We start from the raw sequence: 6,991 nt of genomic DNA, 5'->3' as shown, positions 1-6,991 counted from the left end.
TGGAAAATCCTGGCAATACTGGACAATGTTTCTCACCCTCTGCATGCCACCTTGGCTGAACAGAGGAGCACTATTAGGAATAGACTAAGACTACAGCGCTGCTCCAACGAGTGTGCTCAAAGGTCATTCTTACCCTTGGCCATTACTGGGTCAACATATAGCCCAGGAAAGTGATGACCCTCTCCTGTTAGGCTGTTTGACGTCACTAATTTGTTATTCCTTCTTATTTCTCTGCTAATGTTTGTATATCTGTGCACTTGTACCGCCACTGTGACACAGTAATTTCCACTGGGATCAGTTAAGTATCTATCTATCTATGTTAATGAAAACGGCAGGTAAAGAGGCAGACACTGAGATCAACAATATTGAAACAAAATTAAAGCAATTTCTTTATTTAGATCCTTTCATGCACATAACAACTTTAAGACTTATCTCTCTCTTCAGTCTAAAAATGGAGAATGCATTTCCAGGAATGCAAGAGTGTCCACTTTGTGGTGAGCACTTTCAGTGGTTAAAAACTCATCTTCCTCATTGTAAATTTATCAGAAGCATGAATAAAAAAAAAATTAAATTTTTAAAAATCGGAAATACTAATTGAAATTCAATAGCCAGAATTAGTGGAAACTGCAGCTCTGTCTAACACAAAAAAGTTTAAACCAAAAGCATTAATGCAGAAAGCAAAAAGGATGAACAAGACAATCAAATAATTTAAGCGTGGGGAATGAATCATGTGCTCATGAACATTCTGTTTGGATTAAAGGTAAGGACGTAACACAATTAAATCCAGAAGAACTGAACAAGGGGGAGCCAATGAGAAAAATATCAGCAGCCAGCTGGTTGGCCAAAAGAGGCGTAAATCAAAGCTGTAAAAATATAGAGTCAATTGATAATTCTTTCAAACAAGAACAAGACGAAGTAGAAGGCAAAAGTGCAATGACCAGAAAAAAAGAGAAGTGTTAATAGAATCACAAACAGTAACTTTGTAAACAAAGTACAAAAGAATATTGAGGATTGTTCACAAAGTGAATTTGAAAGTGCAGAAAAAAAATTTTCTCCTCAACTGAAGTCAGTTGTAAAGCAACCAGCTCTCTGGGACTTGCAGAAGCATCTCATGGTACCTCAGTCATCTACTACTGTCAGAGCAAATTTACTGAAGTCCATAAGACAAGAGACGCACATCGAAGTTGCTGGTGAACGCAGCAGGCCAGGCAGCATCTCTAGGAAGAGGTACAGTCGACGATTCAGGCCGAGACTCTTCGTCAGGACTAACTGAAGGAAGAGCTAGTAAGAGATTTGAAAGTGGGTGGGGGAGGGGGAGATCTGAAATGATAGGAGAAGACAGGAGGGGGAGGGATGGAGCCAAGAGCTGGACAGGTGATTGGCAAAAGGGGTATGAGAGGATCATGGGACAGGAGGCCCAGGGAGAAGGAAAAGGGGGAAGGGGGGAAACCCAGAGGATGGGCAAGGGGTATAGTCAGAGGGACAGAGGGAGAGAAAGGAGAGAGAGAGAGAAAGAATGTGTGTATATAAATAAATAACGGATGGGGTACAAGGGGGAGGTGGGGCATTAGCAGAAGTTAGAGAAGTCAATGTTCATGCCATCAGGTTGGAGGCTACCCAGACGGAATATAAGGTGTTGTTCCTCCAACCTGAGTGTGACTTCATCTTTACAGTAGAGGAGGCCGTGGATAGACATATCAGAATGGGAATGGGATGTGGAATTAAAATGCGTGGCCACTGGGAGATCCTGCTTTCTCTGGCGAACAGGACAAGAGACTATGGCTTCCATGGTAAACAAAGCATATAATATTAACCAGAATGAAGCCATAGAAGGAACATTTTGTGAAAAAGTTCAAAGAACAGCATTAAAACGAGTGTGTGGCATCACATAAAAGATAATTTCTGCAGAACATCAATAGCTGTTATTGATGTTAGAGTGAGGAAATAGAAACATAGACAAACAGCTTTGTGGATTAAATAACTTATAATATGTTAGGTTTGATTTTCTCAGCCCCAACAAAATAATCCTGCTGGAGGATTTGTTGAGATCTTGAAATCTTGTATTAAAGCGCTCATGAATGAATAAACATTGAAATTTTAGAGACAAGTGGATTTCAAGATAGTTTACAGCCAATTTATCAGTTGAATTATAACCACAATTAAAAACAATGGCCAGATAGTTCAAAGGAAACTCTCAAAACTGGGATTGGTTAATCTGATTTAACGTGTTTGAGGAATAAATGTTTGAAAGATTACAGATCGGATCTCCCTGATCCATAATTGTATGAAGGGATTTCTTGGTCCACACAAAAAGGGAGATGGGACCTTGGTTTAATATTTCATTTATAAAACCTCTAAAGAAATCCTTCAATTTCTGGAATAGCACTTGAATCCATAATATTCTAATTTAGGTCAGGTTGGTTAAATTTCTGGCATTGAGCCCAGGTCAACGACTGATGACGAGAACTGCAAAATTAGAAATGTTCTACTTTCATATTTAAAAGGTCATTGATGGGACAAACGAAAAGCACCTGATGCAAATATCAAGAATTGAGAGGAGAATTTTATTTAAACTTAATTCTTGCAGGTTACAGTAAATATTTCAATAAATGCATCTAAAGCATAGAGCCAGAAGTGTGATCGCCTTACTTGTGGGATATACAACATACAGCTACATCTGGAATTATGACTCTGTCAGTGAGTATTGTTACACATTGTCAGAATTAGTAACATTTTGTACTATTAACCCATACTATTGTAATTTGAATACCCAACTTTCTTATGCTAATTACATTCCTGAACAATTCAAGGGCTGAGAGAATTTTTAAAACATGACATGGGTGAATATTTGCAAACCATCGTTTGTTTGAAAAGCGAAAGAAGAAAACATAAAGAATCTGGTAAGGAAGTCCTTGTTAAAAGCTACTAGTGTTTAACCAGTTTAATAAAATTTGTTTTCAGATCATGAACACTGGAGAAAAGACCCTTGAGAACTCAGACAATCAAATTTCTGTTTCTGACTGGGAAGTCAGAAACAAGAGGAATTACTTCAAAAAGAAAATCCAACATATTTTCCAATGGATTTTCATTAATGTTCCTCTCTCTAGGTAGAGTGGACAGAAAAATATAAGTGTTGTATTGTTTCAGAATGAAACCAATTTTCGATGGATAAAATTGAAACTGGAATAAAATGTTTTAATTGTAAGTGTTACATTTTATCAAAGTTTCATCATAGATTGCAATTTTGGTTGTACATATAAAGCAATTTGAAAATATATTTCTCTGTCCTGCAGCCAAAAGCCTTTTAAAATATTACTTAAAAATAAATGTGAAGTTGAATGCAAGTGTCAACTAGAGAAATGGCAGCAGGCAATCTTCTAAGCTTTCAACAACTCATCACTTTCCTATACTTCGGCTGGGAAAAAACAATCAACATTTTGCAGAGAATAGGAAATTTGCATAACAGTAAAAAGGTTTAAAATTGTTTCTGAAGCACTTTGGAGATGATTTAGTTTTGAAACATACTGGTGAAAATTATCTGTGCTTTTATCAAATGCACACTAGATGATTAAGTTAAAGTGAAGTCATTAGACTGTTTGCTGATGGATTTGCATTTCTTTTGTGATTTTTGCTGCTATAACATTAGGCTTGAGTTGTCTTTTATTTCCAGACATTAGAAAATCAGCCTTTTGACACTGTTTTGGTATAATATTGGGTACGTAGTTGAAATTGGACATAGAAAAATACTATCAAAATATAACCTGGCACTGCATGTGCAAATTTATCATGGACTTGGCTGAGGATCTTTATCAGTGTCTTATAAAATCTTAAGACATTTAATCAGACTTAAGTTATAGTACACTGAATTGTTGGTGCCAGTTGTCACGAAAATGGAGGTACTGATTCAAATGAAAATGTGATGACATCACGTTTGCTGATTTCGAAGTTCTAAACTCAGATGAAGACCCTAAGCCCTACTGGACAGAAATAACTATGAGTGCTATCACTAAGGGAGACGATACTGTAACAACCTAATCTTGAAAGAAGAGCTTACTTCCTGGTTTATTCTTCACAGCGAGTTTAGCTGCCAATACCTATTATTTGACTGGTAGGTCACCCCCTTTCTACCAAGGACAAGACACTTCCAGCTAACAAAGTAGTTTAAAACACTGTTCTTTACTTTCAGAGATGCATATTTAAATAGAAACACCATTCTTAAAACTCAGAGGATTTCTATCTTAAACATTTCTAAATTACAAATCATTCCTAAAACAAAGGGTTTCCAAAATACAGGTACAATTCCTATAAACTAAAGACATACCGACAAATAGTCTTTTGCAGAAATTGAAGCTAGGGAAATGGATTCTAGTTCACCCCGTGTTTCTTTCATGCTTCTTGATGTACCTTACCCCATTCTTAATAAACCTGAACTGCTCTCTACATCTGTACAGCTTCTTTGCCACTTAGGTGACTTCATGTGTAAATGACATTTCCTCAGATACCCTTTATACACAAAGGGTCTAAAAGGTTTTAGAGATATCCTAGCTATCCACAATCAATGCTATGAAGCTATCTTCCTTGAGTACATAAACCGTCCAATATTAATAGATCAGTTATTAATATGCTTAAAGTTTGTTTCCATCTGGTCCATAAGATGCTTTAAATTAAGCAACTGAGCCAGCATTGTTCATTTTGAAACATGCCAAATTAAATAACTCATTGTCTTATACTGCACCTCTTGAGCAACAATAAACCAAGTGCAGTAATCAACATCCTACTTTCTACAGTCGATGCCTCTGCTATATACCAAGCTTGTCTGCAAAATTGCTCTATAGACAGTGCTTTGTTTTAACTTTAAATTGATTACTGCTTTCCATTTACATTTTAAGAACTGAAGACTGGCTCCCATTTATGACCAGAAGCTAAACAAAGGATACAGTTGGAAGTTTAACTTGCACTGTTTGATCTTACAAGTAGCAGCTGCTGTGTTTAGCCAAGCTGGCAAATGCATGTGGCCCCCCCCCTGGCCTAAGAAGCAAATATTCTTCACAAAAATCAAAATAGTAGATGCTGAAAGACTCAACTGAAAACATAGTGTGCTGAACACTCAGCAGGCCAGACAGTTTCCCTTTCTAAAGATGCTGAGTTAATGTTTCCAGTCCCTGTCTGAATTTACATCAACTCTGTATGTTTTCCACAGATGCTGACCCAATAGGTTTTTCTAGCATTTTCTGATTTCATTCAAAATCCTCTTGGTTAATTAAGTGTATTTGATTTTTTTCTTAAATTTATATTGCTCTAAGGTTTCTGACAGGCCGAAATCCCCCAATATGCTAAGCCTACGATGCACCTTGTTTCTCAGAAACAGAACTTTGGTAACTGTGAACACAAGGATCGTGGAGCAAAACCAGATTCATCATTAGACCATTGGTCTAGAAATAAATGCAGTAGTCCCATTTAAAAAGTTATTGGCAGAGCATAGTGAAGAGAAGACATGTTATAAATTGCGTTTGACCGGGCCATAGACTGCAAATGCCTTCTGAGACTGCACATGACAATGACATCTGATTAATATGATGGATGATTTCAACTGCCTTCTGAGACCGATCACCATCAATTATTGATCAACTGGTGGTGGCAACTCTGAATTTATCTGCCTCTAAAACCCATTTCATTTTCTTAACTACTTTAGGTTCAGATCAGCTTTTGATCTGCCAGCTGAGAAGCTTTCTTTGTTCTATTTTCCGCACTGCCACATTTGAAAACTTGGCTATAATTGAATTCGGAGCGAGCGTTATTTATTATAAACACGAGAAATTCTGCAGATGCATGAAATCGAAGGCTTCCTAATATGGCACTACAATCACATTTTACCGTACTCCGTGTTTACTGTGTAGTCACTGGAATCAACTGTCTAGAAGGAGAAAAGAGTTCACCTGACTGCCCCATCATCTGAGTTGTTTAAGTAAATTGTGAAGGGCTATTATAAATCTTTAACACATTTCAAAAGGTTATTTCAGGCTTTTGTTAACATCTTTCCAGATCTGATAATTTTTAAAATGTCCATTTGGAACATCTGACAATTAAAGAAAAAACAAGCATTGTCGAGAAAATAAAGTTCTGGAGGAAAGAATTGGTTTAAAAAAGTAACTATCACAAATCTTGTTATTTTTACAAAAGATTGTGCAAATTAATATTTCAAATTACAATATTTACAGTTGATACTTTTCTCAGCTGATTTTGTTTTCTTTGTTACTATGGGTTTTGCAAAACACTTTGGATTCAAAATGCATTTCATAGTAAGCTTGGTAGTTTCCAGGTTTATCCCATGCATATGTCTGACTATATTATAATATTCAAAATAAAAGTATATCTTAACATATACTACCTTAAAATTCATTTTCTTGAAGGCATTCATAGAAAAATAGAAACAACAGAATTTTATGAAAATCTACACAAACAAGGACTGAGAACCTACGTGCAAAAGATGGCAGAATGCAAATGAAAATAATATTGAGAATATGAGTTGGAGAGAGTGACCAAAACTGTCTGCATGTTGTCGAATCAGTTTAGAGCAAGGGTCCCCAACCTTTTTTACACTGTGGACCGGTTTATTATTGACAATATTCTTGCGGACTGGACGACTGGTGGGGGGGGGGGGGAGGTGTGCGTTGTAAGGTTGTCAATGGACAAGAGGAGCAGTCGAATACATTATGTTTACCCAGAGAAAGACTACAATGACCATGAAGCCTTGCGCGGGCACCTGTGTGCGCATGCGTGTGTGCGCCGATTTTTTTCTACAAATCGTTTTTGGCGATTCTGTGGGGGGGGGTGGGAGAGGAGGGGGTTGTTAATCACAACCGGAATATAGGTGATAAGTGGCTAATATACTCTATTTCATTTCTAAAAAGGTTTATCTAACGAATTTAATGTTAAACACACCGCATATTTTCCTCACATGAATATAGTGATAAGTCAATTATCAGGGGAG

The sequence above is a fragment of the Mobula hypostoma genome, chromosome 22, assembly GCF_963921235.1.
Source record: "Mobula hypostoma chromosome 22, sMobHyp1.1, whole genome shotgun sequence".
Taxonomy (NCBI): Eukaryota; Metazoa; Chordata; class Chondrichthyes; order Myliobatiformes; family Myliobatidae; genus Mobula; species Mobula hypostoma.
This window is presented reverse-complemented; position numbering follows the sequence as displayed.